Here is a 15,888-nt window from a genome sequence, read left to right as displayed (position 1 = left end):
ATGTATCTCAAGCTTAGATTTCAAAGAGATGTGTAGTTAGTAATATCCAGTAGGCATATGGAGCCTTGGTGGCACAGTGGTTAAGAGCTCTGCTGCTAGCCAAACGGTCAGCAGTTCAAATCTACCAGCCACTCCTTTGAAACCCTATGAGGCAGTTCTACTGAACTGATTCTACAGAAATGGTTTTCTTTTTTTAGGTTATTCATAGATTTGCTTTCCTTCACTTTGTCCCTCCCTTCTTCTTCCTTCCTTTTTCTTCTCTCTGTCTTTTATACAATGCCAACTCAGGCATTGTTCCTGGCACTTGAGTATTCAGCAGTGATCCCTGCTCTCACAGAGCTTGCATTGTTTTGTCAGGGGAAACAGACAATGGAATATTAAAATAAATGGAGAGAATAAGTTTAGATAACAAGTCAAGCTCTGAAGGAAACTAAGTAAGTATATACGTTGAACAGAGGTTCAAGTTGGGTGTTACCACTCATATGTTAGATAATAGAAATCTTTCTGAAAAGACATTGTGACCTCAGACCACAGAGATAAGAAGGAGCTAGCTCTGCAAAAATTTGCACAAGAGGTTTTCAGAAAGAGGGAAGAGCCAATGCAAAAGTCCTCAGGTAGGAATGTGCTTTGTATAAATAATCATATGGCAGGAAGATAGCCACTGTAGCTGCAGAATAGTAAATAGTAGATATGAGTTAGGAGCCCTGGTGGTGCAGTGGTTAAGCACTTGGCTGCTAATGAAAAGGTCAGTGGTTTGAACCAACTAGAAGCTTCACAGGAGGAAGACTGGGAGATCTGTTCCTGTAAAGATTACAGCCTAAGAAACCTTATGGGGAAATTCTGCTCTGCCCTATAAGGCCACTATGAGTCAGAATCAGTTTGATGGCACACAACAACTACAGACATAAGTTTTCTGGTATAGGCTGGATTTTGAGATACGTTGCGCTGCCCTCTAAATCATTAAAGAATAAAAATGAGGCCAAGTGCTACTTTTTGATAGTCTCACGAGTATGACTTTAACAAGGCAGAAATTTGTTTAGGACCTTCATGAATATTGTAGTTCAGCAACTCATACAATTTCTGGGAAGTTCTCCAACAGTAGACTTATAACTGTGATATTGCAGACCTTAGAGATTGTCTGAATCATCTGCCTCACCGTATAGATGAGGAAGCTGAGATCCAGAAAGATTATTCATTTGTTCCAAGATCTCATAGCTGGTAAACATCAGGACCAGGATTAGAACTTATAGGTACCTTAAATACTTTCAAGTCTTTGCCCTAGTACTGCCTTTACTATATATGAAACCTTTTCTGTCTCCATTCGGTAGATTTCAGTGTTTCTTTCCTTCTGGTCCATCTTACTCATTCATGTCATCACTATTGCATTCATTTTATTGTTATTAAATGGTATGTTTTCATGAAGGTCTTCTCTCCATTAAATGATAGGCTTCTTCAGAATGTTTTGTGTCATACCTAGTGCATAGTAGTCTTCTAATGTTTGTATGACTGATTAACGTATACATAAATGAATGGGTATATCTAGGTCTATCTTTCAGCTCACTGCCTTTTTCTTGTAATATATTGAGTCTTCCTATACTTAAATGTCTGTATCTGTGAGGAAGGAATTATAGTGTTTATGTATAAATGACCACAATAAGTTTATTTTATTTTTTATGAAAGGAACAAAACAAATGTAAAGATACTTTGAAAAAGTTGGTGATCTTGTACAAATTCAAAATATTTTTAATTTTTATAGCCATTTTAAGACAAGAAAACTGATTTAAAAAAATGCCTTCCTCAGAGCCTGTTCAATAAATATTGATTTATTATTTTAAGTTGTTATTCAGGAATGGCTGTTTGAACCCATTCCTTTCATCAGTGTCTCCTGTTAGATGGGACATCAGTTCTATGCTTTAGTACGTGTTCCTTGTTATCTTAGGTATTAATGATGTTAACGTGTTATTGACTCAATTGTTCAACTCGATGGAGACTGTGTTTTAATATTGTACATTTGAAATTTCAAATGAAAAATTCTCTTGCGATGGTTTGTAGGAAAATTTCAGAGAGATAACTAGTAACAATAAATGTCTTTCTTTAAAACTTAACATAATCTTATTTGTTTCCTAAAGTAAGCAACGATATGTTCCACACATTGGTAGCTCTGGGGACTCAGTGGTTTGTTGTTTGTTTGGCTTGCCTAACCAGGTCACATGGTGCACTGCCTAGTTGCTCAGTAATTATACTAAGAACTTGGATTTTTATCCTAAAACTTGTCACTTATTGTTTTGCAGGACCAGTGATGGTTATTTGTCAGCCTGTCTCACATTTGTAGCCAGGAGCCTAAGGTCATCATTAGCACATGACTTTGATTGTCAGGAAATGAAGTACTAGGTGTATGGACGTTTCTTTCATTGCTTCCATGATTGGGACTTTTTTAGTCCTAAAGAAGAAGAAAAATCCATACACAGTTTATTGCCTTCCAAACTGACAGTTCTGTAAGGTTCACTGGATGATTAAGTAATAAGAAGGAAAAAACCAGAGAAAAGTATAGATTAAAACATATCCTCCAGCCTAAAGCCACAATACCTAGTGCTCAGTCCCACTGAGCAGCCAGAAAGAATCTTGTGTGATGATGTTTGTTTAGAAATAATATTTTAAGTAGAATATGTGTGTGTTGTTATGTGTGTGTGCCTATACATTATATATATAAATATATACACATTCTATATATATATTCTGAAATGCCCTCTTCCAAGTTTAACTATGATTAGAAAATAATACAAAAAAATCAAACATATATGTGTATATTTAAGTGTACATAGATACCTACAAAATAGATGAAGGTTTGCAAATTAGCTAACGTGGATCATCAGGTAACACATTCGTTTTTTTTTTACACTGACACTCATCTAGTCAAATTAGTTCTGATAAAATAAAAAGATGACTTCAAAGGCGTGTAACTTTTAAGCATCGTATATACTTAACTTTAAGAGCAAAAGCTTAAAAGGTTTATCCTTTACCCATCCGGGAAATGTCGAACTCCATTTTACTGATCAGAGAGTCCCTGATAAGGCTGGCAGCCCACAGTTCAATAATTCTTATTTCAAAATGAGGTTAAGCATAGAAAGATAGGTCTATTTTCTGATGGATATTAGTTCTTTGGTAGTAAAGCATCACATTATTTTCAAATATATGGGTTTTTAAGCAAAACACTAATACAATGAAACAGTTCTTCTGTCCCGTTGGGCCCTCTGTTAGTCTCTACTAACACATTTACAAAGGAGCCCTGGTGGGCAGTGGTTAAGAGCTCGGCTGCAGTTCGAATCCACCAGCCGCTCCTTGGAAACCCTATGGGGTAGTTGTACTCTGTCCTGTAGTCTCACCGTAAGTTGGAATTGACTTGACGGCAGTAGGTTTTTTTTAAAACACATTTACAAAAATCAGCTTTACTTTAATATTTTTTAAATCAGTGTCTCCCAAACTTTATTTTTTTACTCATGAACCTCTATCACAGTTGTATAAAATTTCTTAGACATTTAGTAATAATTCCATTATTTTTACATGTAAAAGCAAAAACATTTTAAGAAAAGAGATTCATTATATATAAGCTTGTTATAAGAGATTGATTTAAATTTTCATTTTGTGCAGTCTTTAATAACATCTGTAATAAATAGACAAGAACAAATTTTGACTTTTTTTCCTTTAACAAATGAATCATGAAGTTTAATATACTTTGAATTCATTTTGTAGAGGAAAGTATGATTTGACAACAAATACATTCAAACATGACATTTTGTTGTGTTTGGTGATGACTGAATGTATATTAAAGTGTAGACTTACACTTTATACCTACACATAATGTTGTATGTGTTACAGTATTAAAATGATTTTTCATGATTAAATGATTGGGATTTTTACAACTTGGGCTTTAGAAAGCCTTTTTTTTTTTTTTTTTTTAAAGTAGTGTTTGTCCTAAATGATAAGCTCAGATTAAGTGGTTAAAGGTTTTAGTTTTTGTTTTTCTGTATATATATACATATATATAAAACCCGTTGCTGTCAAGTCAATTCTGACTCATAGCCACCCTATAGGACAGAGGAGAACTGCCCCATAGTCTTCCCAAGGAGCTGGCTGGTGGATTTGAACTGCTGACTTTTTTGTTTAGCAGCCTGAGCTCTTAACCACTGAGCCAGCAGGGCTCCATATATATATATAACCACTACACCACCAGGGTTTCCTGATATACATTTGTAATTAAAATATTATTTCTAAACTTCCTTATTAATAATAAAGTTGGTACATGGGAGGGCTTTATTCCTAATAAAAAAAAAGGAAATTGAATATACATAATTGGCTTCATGATTTCTCCCTTTAACGTAGTTTTTTTTTTTTTTTTTTTCTAAGTGCTAGTAACACCTTGATATGCTGTATAAAATCTCTGATCCTATCAATGCATTGGGCAGATACGGTGAGGGTTATCTTCAGAATGAGTTTATGGAATTTTTATGCATTCATTAACATGTGTTTCATCTCCAGCCTTCTTTATGCTTTCTGTCTTAAATTACATGTCCATTGTGAGCATAGGTTAAACAAGAGCTGACAAAAATAAAAGCTATATAATTCTCAAAACCACCACAGTGCTGTTCAGCTGAGTGATAAACTATCGCATGATTGAATTGCAGGATTACTCTCATCTCCACTTGCTGTTCCACATACCATTGACATAGATGCCATTTATGACTTTCATGATGTTTGAGTGCTGGACTCCTTATCAAACCTCTGTGTCTCCTAAACTTGAGTTGATGATGATATTAGTAATGATGACACTCAATATGTGTCAGGCACTATTTTAGGCACTTTATCTCTCTTTTAACGCTCCCAACTTCCCTATAAAGTTATCCTCCCTTTTTTACTGAAGGGGGAGGTGTTCTTGGTAACTTGCTTAAGGTCACATGGCAAGAAAATGGTAGGTCTGGGATTTGAACCCAGGCTGTCTGACTCAGGGGCAGCACCTTTCACCATTCCTCTTTACCCTCTCCCTAGGGTAGCATGATGGTTAATTTTACATGTCAACGTGGCTAGGCTATGGTGCCCAGTTACTTGGTCAAACACTAGGTGCTATTATGAAGTAGTTACATGTGATTAAATCAGTTGACTTTAAGTAAGGCAGGCTATCCTCTGGAATGTGGGTGGGACTTATTTAATCAATTGAAGGTTATAAGAGCAAAAAGGGAGTCTTCTCCAGGGTGTATTCTGCTTCCAGATTATAAATAGACACTCTGTCAGAACTTCTTCACTCTTGTCCTGTCACCTGACTTATAGATTTTGGGACATAAACAACACTGCAGGAATCTCGAGCCTGTCACCTGACTTACAGATTTTGGACTTGCCAGCCCCCCACAGTCTCTTGAGCCAGTTCTTTAAAATCAATCACTCTCTCTTTCTCTACGTGTGTGTGATATTTGTATTGATAATACCCACTATGTGCCAGGCACTGTCTTAGTTGCTTTGTCTCTTTTAACACTCCTAACTTCCCTATAAAGTTGTCCTCTCTTTCTTTCTGATATATTACCGCACCAAACCCATTGCTGTTCAGACTTATACTGACTCTATAGGACAGAGTAGAACTGCCCCATAGGGTCTCCAAGGTTGTAATCTTTACAGGAGAAAGATGAGGTGGTCTGCTTCTGTAAAGATTTATAGCCTTGGAAACTGTACGGGGTCTCTATGAGTTGGAATTGACTGGATGGCAGTGGGTTTGATTTCGGTTTTTTGGAATCTTTAGGGAAGCAGATTATGACACCTTTCTCCTGTGGAAGTGGCTGGTGGGTTCAAACCACTGACCTTTGGTTAGCAGCTGAGCACTTAACCACTCTGTTTCTCTAGAGAATCCTGACTAAGACAAATGGAGAATCCCATCTTGGAAGCATACATATAAGAGAGGCTGGAATATATATGACTTGATGTTCTGGCTTTGTGTTGATTCTTTCACATAGCATCCTTTATATAATCTGAGGGTTTTTGTTGGCTGCTTTTGTTCTTCCTGTCTACAGTGCATTAAAAAAAAAAATTTGTTTGAATTTCCCTCTCCCCTCCACACTAAACTGCTTTATTTTTCTCTAATAATTCTCGCATTGCCCCCAAAAACTTCCTTTCCCCATTGACATTTGTCTGATATTTAAATGTGGAAACCAATGGAATGAGTAGAAAGTTTCATAGGCTCTGTAATTTCCAGTAAGATTTTGTGCCTGCCATAACAATAAAAAGGTGAATATCTTGTGTGTTTCTCCACAGTGGGTGGGTACCTCACAAATGCATAATTCCCAGCTCTTAACCTTGCCCTCCTCAGAAGTAGTTTAAATTAGCTAATCCGTATCTCCCTGTGTTTTCCACAAATGATGGCAGCTCTGAGTGTCTACTGAACTATAATGATCTGTATTCATACTTCCCAGTCCAAATTATACCACTGATAATCTATTTAAATTATCTGTAATGAACTGCATGTCTTTCTCTATAGACTAGATACCAGGTGAAGGCAGACACTGAATCTGCCTTATTTAGTGCTATTTCTCCATCCTCTAACATAGACCCGGCACATGGGAAAAAATAAATATGTGTTGCATGAATGAAGGAGAATGAATGGGGGCGGGGATTGGTCAGAAAAAGGAGCAGGTGTGAAGTGACAAACACTTGTCTAATAGGCCAACAAACAGCAGCTGGGAAATATTGATCAAAAATACTTTTGCGGTATTTAATCAGTTTTTACAACTGGCTTCCTGACTGTATGTTTTGTTTTCCCAACTAAATTGTCAGCTTCTTTAAAGCACATTTAGTTTTTTTTTCTGCTTCTTTTGAATCTTTTACACCTATGTGCACATTGTAGGCACTCTAAAAATTCCTTCATAAATTCTCTCTTCGGAGAGTGGAAAAAAGTCTAGTAAAATTTCCTCCAAATAATTAGTCATTTTGTCTTTTTTTAACCCAGAAAGTCTTTGACCCTAAAGCCTGTGTTCTTTTCATAGCACCGTACTGCCTATTTAATAGTATATTCAATTAAAGGGTGAAGTATTGAGAGAGGAAATATTTTGAGCCATTTCGTCTACGTTTAAAGACACAGAATCCAAAAAATTGTGGTTATAACATTGCTAAATTTGATTATTTCATATTTTGAGACATACAACATTTATCTAGAGTCAGTAGTTCTTGGAAAGAAAGGACAAGTAGGTTATTAGTTTTTTCTTGTCCTCATCCGTACAATGACCTCAACTAATAGTAATATAATTTAAATTTACATGCCGTTCACCCTAACTAGAAGGTCAGTAACTTTTACTTGTCATTCTCTATACAATGATGTCAACTAATAAAAAAAAAAAAAAAAATTTATTATTAGTTGATGTCAATTAATAATATTCAAATTTAAATGGACATAATGCCATTCATCCTTTATTGAGCATTCGGCATGTGCAGGCATGGTGCTGAGCAGTTTTCATGCATCACCAAATGCGGCCATCACAACACTCCGATGAAGTGACCTTTGTTATTATCTCCATTTTATGCTTAAAGAAACAGACCCAGAGAGGTAAGAGTACTTGTGCAGGAACACACAATCAGTCATAGCAGAAGACAGAGCCACAAACACGTTTTTCTGCCTCTGCAGCAGTTACTCTTTACTGCTGCACTTAACTCCTCCTCAACTTGCGCCTTTATTCTCAGTAGGTCCAAGTGCCCTGGGTTAGTCTGGGTCCTATGAGAAGCAGATGCCAAGAAGTGTTTAAATGTGCAAGAATTTTATTAGGGGAAAAACCAGTGTGAAAGGAAATAGGGAGCTTGGTAAGGCTAGGAGAGCTGGCAGAACACAATGCAAGCATGACCCTAGTAAAAGAGAGAGAAAGAGTTGGGTGGAAGCATCAGGCTGCCCTTTAATCTGAGAAGGTTCAGGAAAGCTAGAAGTCCTGTCTCCCAGGAGCAAACCAGGCTTAGTGTCCGCTTGTTAGTAGCAGGAGTCCATGGGTGGGGCAAACTGTTAATGTGCTCAGCTGATAACCAAAAGGTCACCTTGGAAGAAAGGCTTGGAGATCTACTTCCAAAAAATCAGCCATTGAAAAGCTGAGGGAGTGCAGTTCTACTCTGACACACATGGAGTCTCCATGAGTCAGAGTTGACTCAATGGCAACAAGTAGAGTAGTACATGTGGGAGGCCAAGGCGCAGCAACTGGGGCCCCCTGGCCGTGAGGTTCCCTGCAGCAGGAGGCATGCGAGGCACATTCTCATGGCCTTCACATGCCCCAAGAAAGCATCTCTCTTCTGCCAAATAATAGATTACAACAACTAGGAGATTTGGAAGTTGATGGGAGCTAAATCCAGATTTTTTTCAGGCTGTCGATCATGGGGTGATCTGTACAATGTTGCAGTGATGTCAGCACAATGGACCCCATTCAGGACTCTTCTTTCTTAGCCTTGAGTGAATAGTCGTCCTGGAGCCACTAACCCTGTTGTTTCTTCAATTAGTTTGTAAACTCTGAGGAGGCAGGGACTTTGAGGATCTTTTTCATCTTTTATTCACAGCCCAGCAGAGTATATTTTAGAGGCTCAACAAACATTTGTTATTGATTGAAAGGATAACACTATGGTATATTGACTGGCTTGTCATTTTCATACCCAAACAAAAATGTAGCTTACTTTTCAGGGAGTGAATAGTTTATTAAATGAGGAGCTGGGAAAAGTCCCTGAGATTAAAGTTTCATAGGAGGAGCTTCAGTCAATTCACATTTATGAAATAGTCACACCAACAAGGAATCTGATTTTTTAGCTAAACCTTCTGACATTAATAATCTCGATCATCCTTATCTACACTTACACATCCTAGAGAGAGAGGAAACCCAACACATGCAAATAGAGGAAATATCAATTGCCCAAAGCAACAAGAATTAAAACAATAAATATTAAACCTTCAGCTCTCTCACTTTTTATTTTGAAAATTGAATCTAGAAGACATTCAAATATTAAATGAATAATGAAACTATATTATATCCAGCTGAGGAAAAAATAGAGATAGCAGGATAATGAAAGACAAAATGGGGATAGTAAACAAGTTGGGAAAAGAAAGAGAAAGAGGGAGAAGTGGAAAATGTGAGTTGCAGAAGGAGATAAAAAGGAAGGTGAGAAGATAGATACATGATGAAAGGGATAATGTGGGAATGTGTTGGACACTAAGAAGGGATAAAAATGAATGGGCCTGGTTATGTAAGATGCTATCATTGAGAGACGCTAGGTGAGGAGTACATGGGAACTCTACTATTTTCGCAACTACTACTATGTGAGTCTAAGAGGGGGCAGTGGGTAGTTCACTGGGAGCCCTGGGTTTGATTCCCAACCACCACACATCGTGCGCAGCCACCACCCCTCTGCAGTGGAGGCTTGCGTTTTGCTATGATGCCGAACAGGTTTCAGTGGAGCTTCTAGACTGAGATGGACTAGGAGGAAAGGCGTGGTGGTTTACTTCCAAAAATCTGTCAATGAAAATTTCATGGATCGCAACGGTCTAATCTGTAACTGATCGTGGGGATAGTGCAGGACCAGACAGCGTTTCATTCGGCTGAGCCATAAGTCAGGAGTGGACTACACAGCAGCTAACGACAACAATATGAGTCTAAAATTATTTCCAAATAAGTTACAGATGGAGAGAGCCTGAGACTTAGAGAAATTAAGCAAATTGCTTAACCTTATGTACAGACTTTAAAAGATTTTTATAAAAATATATTTTCAAAGAATGTGAATGAATAGCCTGTGGTTTGATACTTATTTTAGTATTCTGTCCATTGTAGGTAAATCAAATATACACTAGGAATTAAAAACTACCGTATTTTTCCGTAAATGACGTGCCCACGTAAATGATGCACCCATACGTATAACGTGCAAAAATGATGAAATTCGGTTGACAAAAATGTGTAACATATGAGGTATTTGCAAAAAATACGGTAATTTAGAAAAGGTAGTTTTCATAACTTAATTTGTCCAGCAATGTTTGCCAATTTGGAGGCTCTGAAGAAAATAGGAATCGTAGGATATGAGAAAAATGGTTATGCTCCAAGTAAAGGCTCAGCTTCCAAAGTCATTACCATATAACCTACTTCCAAAAAAAAAAAAAGGTAGGAGGAAAATATGTAGAATTGATTTGGGGAGATAATTTCTCAACCTAGTCTTTCATGTACAATCGTGGTATCTATGGAACTTCAAGGTTAACTCAGAAAGAAGTACAAATTAGTTAGAAAAACAGTTTTTTGTTTGGGATTTAGTGAACAGAACCTGAAAAAAAAATTTATTAGATGAGTCTAAAATTTGGGTCAATTATTATTCTTTTGCTCAACAAAATACTGCTGAGTGTCTTTGGAATGTAACAGTCACTTAATTTTTATTTATTGTGAAATATGACACACATATACGGGAAATTTTATAAAATAAAAAATATACAGCTCGATTAAACATAAAGCCATCCTGGTAGATGTGTAGTGGGGTCTTGTTTGCATTTTCTTAATTTCTAATGACATTGAATTTATATATTTATTGGAGATTTGATATACTGTTTTGGGAAGTAGCTGTTCTCTTGCCTTTTTTTGTGGTGGATTATCTGTCTTCTATTGATTTCTTGAAGCTCTTTATATATTTTGGAATGCACCTTTTGTCAGGCATATATATGTATTGCAATATGTTATCCCACTTTATGGCTTGTGTTTTTTTTTTTTTTCTTTCTCTCTATTTTTTTTTTTAAGGGAGTTAAAAAAAAATTCGTGATTACCAGGGGCAGGAGGGAGGGGAAAGGGGAAATTATTTCTTATAAAGCATTGAGTTTCTGTTTATGGTTATGGAAAAATCTCATTGATTAAGGGCAGTGGATACGATGCTGACTGTTATAATTGATGTTGCTAACTAGTACCCCTGCAATAAATTGAATTGGCAAATGCAATGTGTTATCTATATCTAGCTTTTGATTATGTGAAAATCTTTATTTTAGTAAGATAAAATCTTTGTTTTAATTTAATAAAATAAATATAAACATTTTCTATTATGCAGTGCACATTTTGATTGAACTATGGTGAGAGAGCATAAGATTTCAGTCCTTTTCCATTTGTTAAACTTGTCTTACGGTCATAATGCGATCAATTTTTGTAAATGCCTTGTGCGTGCTTGAAAATAATATGTATTCTTTATTTGTGATTCTAGTTTTCCATCTATGCCTATTTGCCTATTATGTCAGGTTTGATAATTGTATTATTCAAACCTACCATATCTTTACTCTTATTTTTTGTTTATTCTATGAGCAGTTGTGTTGAATTTGTATTATGGATACATATGTGTATATGTATTTCTCTTTGTAGTTTTGCCAATTTTTGCTTTATATATTTTGAAGCTATGATACTAGGTGCAACATGTTTAAAATTGTTAAAGCTTACTGGTGAAGTGGATATTATTACTATGTGGTTTTTCTATATATATCTAATTGTTTTCTGCAGGAGGGTTCGTTAATATTACTTGGTTCGCCATTTCTGGAATATGGTATTTCAGATGAACTCTGCTGGCAATACACAATCCCTTCTCTCAGTTAGCTCTCCATCTAGAGCAGGAGGCAGATAACAGCCACTGGAGTACAGGCTAGAAGTAATGAGGTAAAGCATGGTATGCTGTGATAGTATGTAGAGGGCCACCTAACTGAGGCTTACTTGACAAAAAAGATGTCCAGAAGATGTGACACCTCAGCTGGATTTAAAAAATAAGAGCCACTAACATAAGGGGAGTGAAGGTGCTCCAGGCAGAGAGTGCGGAGGTGAGGATGGCATGTTTAGGGACTCGTGTGGCTTATATGTTGAGTGTGTCAAGGAGATTGGAGAGGGAGATGTTAGTTTCCACCGAGTCGATTCCAACTCTTGGCAACCTCATGCATGCTGAGTAGAACTTCTCTCTAGGGTTTTCAAGGCTGTGACCTTTTGGAAGATGATCACCAGGCCTATCTTCCGAGGTGCCTCTGGATGGATTTGAACTTCCAGCCTTTTGGTTAATAGTCCAATGCTTAACCATTTGTGCCACCCAGAGAAGGAGAAAGGAGCTCTAAATGAACATTTTTTCCCCCAACTCTTTGCTATTTCAAAGTGTTTTCAAATGTTTGCTATTATAAATAAATAACATTGCACTGCACAACTTTGTGTACTAACCTTTTTCCTTATATATTATTTCCTTGAAGTAGACTTATGCAGCAAGGGGCACAGACATTTTTAGAAGTAAATTACAGTGAAGCCAAGCCTAATGAGTTGATTAGGAGCTAAGGAGGATGAAGGTGAAGAATATAAAAGGCTGGGGAGTTTCATTGCAGAGAGGAGAGATAGTGGAGGGAATAGAAAGTAATTCAGCTTGGGTTGGCTGTTACAAAGTGTCGGGTGTCATGTTGATAGAGTGGGCTTAAGTGTAAACTAGGTTTATATTTAATTCAATCAAAGAAGTTCAGTTAATAAAATAATAAGTCATTTCCTCCTTTTTTTTTTTTTTTTTACCTTTTGAAGTTCATGAAATCCATTTGTACCATATTTCCTGAATCATTACAATGGTTATCTTTCATATATAAGAACTTACTTTCTTCCATCTCCCCAGGTGATTTTTGCATCTGGAACATATTCTGTTTCCCCTCCATTGCCCACCATCATGCTGCCATTCTTATGCCTCCTTGTCCCTATGCTCTAGGATGGTACTCAGTCAACCTAAGGCCCAGCTTCACCCCTTACTAGTGTGTAATCTTCGACATGTGCCTTAACCTCTCTGCCTCAATTTCCTCATGAGAACCTCTAAGATACCCATCATAGGCTTATGAGAATTAAATAAAATCATGTTATGAAAACACCTGGCGTGCCTTTACAGTACAATAACAATTACTTCCTCTCATTATGATTATCTAAATTACTCCAGGTTTAAAATTCCTCTTGCTACTGTTTGGAGCAATGGTTAGGTGCTTGGCTGCTAACCGAAAGGTTAGTGGTTCAAGTCCACCAGATGGTCCCTGGCAGAAAGAGCTGGTAATCTGGTTTCCATAAAGATTACAGCCTAGGAAACCCTGTGGGGCAGTTCTACTCTGCCACATGGACTCCCTGTGACTCAGAATTGACCCAAATTGCACACAACAATAACAACAACAGTTTGGAGCAGCTTGAAAGAGGAAAACCAGGGATGAACTGCATTATCTTGAGATTTCTCTCAGAGGTGGCTACTCTAATTTTGAGACAAAGCCCACGTTGGAGACAGTGCCTCATCATTCTTTGTTAGATTTGAGAGTAAAATGAAGAGTCCAGCATTTAGGGCTTTCCCTTCACCAGCTTTTACAAATTCAAGAAGCACTTCATTTTAATGTCACAACAGCATGTATTTCCTTCTCTCGGGACACTATTCTTTCTTCTCAGTCCCTATCCTCCATCTTTCCCTTCCCCCAAGTTGCAAAGAAAAGAATCCAAACTCTGGTCATTGCAGATACCAAACGATCACGGTAGGCTGACTAATTTTGCCCAGACTTTCTGCAAAAGCTCCACATGTGCTGCAGTTTTGGGTTGCATAATTGATTTAATCTCTGATTTGAAAGGAACGCTGAACTCTTTTTGTGGGACTCTGCATACATTTCTCTAGGGCAAAAACTGTCCTACTTTTTTCTCTCTACTATCTGTTTAGTGGTAGGCCATTTTTTCCCCCCAAGACTCTAAACTACCCTCCGTGAAATAAATGGAATCACAGTTGGAAAACGGCTTACTGGACAGACTTATAACTTGCAAGATAAGAGCTATACCACACACATTTGCTTTGACATTCTCCTCTTCCCTGCTTCCTTTCTTTCTCCTCTAGCACATCCTTATTTTGGCTGAGAGGATACATTAGGGTCTCAGCTGGGGACTGGCATTACCTACACAGAGTGGTGGCATGTCTTAGTACATTCAGCTCCTCACTGGAATTGCACAGGCTGTGGGTTCTAATCCTTGCTCATTCACTGACTTACTGTATAACCTTAGGCAGATTTATCTACTTCTCTGGGTCCTGCTTTCAGCAGTTCTTATTACAGTAATGCCTGTGTAGGCTGGACAGTAAAGATAGGTATGTCGTAGGCCATAAGCTTGCAGTGAACCTTTTGGCCAACCAGGTATATATCACATGCTAACTGGAGCTTTTGTTGTGTGCCGTCCACTCTATTCTGTCTCATAGGGACCTATATGACAGAGTGGACCTGCTTCGTAAGGTTTCCTAGGCTGTAATCTTTACTGTATTTGGCAAACTCATTTTTGATTACAGGCAGTCGGTACGAACAACCAACTTACAACTTGTACTTAAGAATGGACTCATAAGGCCTATTACAGTAAGTTCCAGGGTTAAGAATGCCCAACTTATGGGCAACTTGGACTTAAGAATGGACTGCCATAAAGCCTGTTATATCAAAAATTGGAGTTAAATACAATGGTTCATAATAATGAACACGCACTCTACTTTGTGACACTCATGAAAGCATTGCATGGTTTAGCAGTGTTTCTTAAGTGTTTTATATACGTAAAAAATATGCATATGCATAATGCATAGAAAGGTAAAATACAAACTATATACTAACATTTGATTAACTGACACTAAGTAAGAACTGTATGTACCTGTTCCGACTTACCTACAAATTGGACTTAAGGACAGACTTAGGAACCGATCCCATTTGTAACCTGGGGAATGACTGTATTTTAAAAGGAATTTCTAAATTAAAAAGTTTTCTTTGATATAAGGTGGTTTTTGTGAACCCATTTGATACAGTATCTAGTTTGAGGATTGCTTTTCCACTAGTTACTTCTTGAAAAATTGATCTCATTTATTACTTTCTTTATTCTCAGATACATTTTCTAATGAAAATAACTTTGCCTAAGTCCATACTTGCTAACACTGTTTCAGCAGATTACCCAAACAATTGTCAGACTACACAAGTGACCAAACTGTGCTGTTTATATCAGTAGAATAAACCCAAAACCCATTGCCATCAAGTCAACTCCGACTCATGGTGACCCTATAGTACAGAGTAGAACTGCCCCACAGCGTTTCCAAGGAGCACCTGGTGGATTCAAACGGATGGCCTTTTGGTTAGCAGCTGTAGCTCTTACCCACTACGCCACCAGGGCTTCCTCAGTAGAGTAAAGGCAGAGCTTAATTGCTTACTGCTGTCTGAGTTGTTGTTGTTGTGCGCCATCAAGTCGATTCTGACTCATAGCATGCTATAGGACAGAGTAGAACGTCCCCATAGGGTTTCCAAGGATGTAATCTTTACAGAAGCAGATTGTCACATCCTTCTCCTATGGAGCGATTGGTGGGTTCGAACTGCCAGCCTTTCTGTTAGCAGCTGAGCGCTTAACAACTTTGCCACCAGGGTGTACCATTAATGAGTTTTGTCCTAATTCTACTAAAAGAATTTAGATTTAGAAGATAATCTATTACTTGTTTAATAAAACACTTAGCATAAACAAACCTTTGTTCAAATCTAGACTCTCTTACTGGTGGAAAAATTTGGACAATCCCTTTAACCTTTAAACCTCCTTAAGAAGATTTAAAATCAAGATAAAAAGAATACTTTCTTAGGTTTTGTAAGGATTAAATGCTAAAATGCATGTAAAGCAATTTGAGGATCTAACCATAGACAGTATATCAGTCAGGTTTTGCTATAATGATGGTGTGTAACAAAAAATCCCCAAATCTCAGTGGCTTACACCAAATATTTATGTTAGTCTCAGCCAGACTAGGCCCCAGGTCTATTAAGGTCTGCTTCATACCTCTCCTCGTTCAAGGACTAGAGGCTGTTTATAGAATGTGCTTGTCATGACGGAGAAGAGCACTGAAAGAAGT

At 37.4% G+C, this 15,888-nt stretch overlaps 1 protein-coding gene across 1 annotated transcript in view; it reads left to right on the top strand.

The window, feature by feature from the left end:
- PKHD1 (PKHD1 ciliary IPT domain containing fibrocystin/polyductin) overlaps positions 1-15,888 on the top strand; it is a 595,384-nt gene that overhangs the window by 380,510 nt on the left and 198,986 nt on the right. The gene's annotated exons all lie outside the window — the stretch shown is intronic.

Source organism: Loxodonta africana, chromosome 1 (genome assembly GCF_030014295.1).
Source record: "Loxodonta africana isolate mLoxAfr1 chromosome 1, mLoxAfr1.hap2, whole genome shotgun sequence".
Taxonomy (NCBI): Eukaryota; Metazoa; Chordata; class Mammalia; order Proboscidea; family Elephantidae; genus Loxodonta; species Loxodonta africana.
The sequence above is the reverse complement of the archived record's forward strand: the minus strand, read 5'-3'. Positions and strand labels throughout refer to the sequence as shown.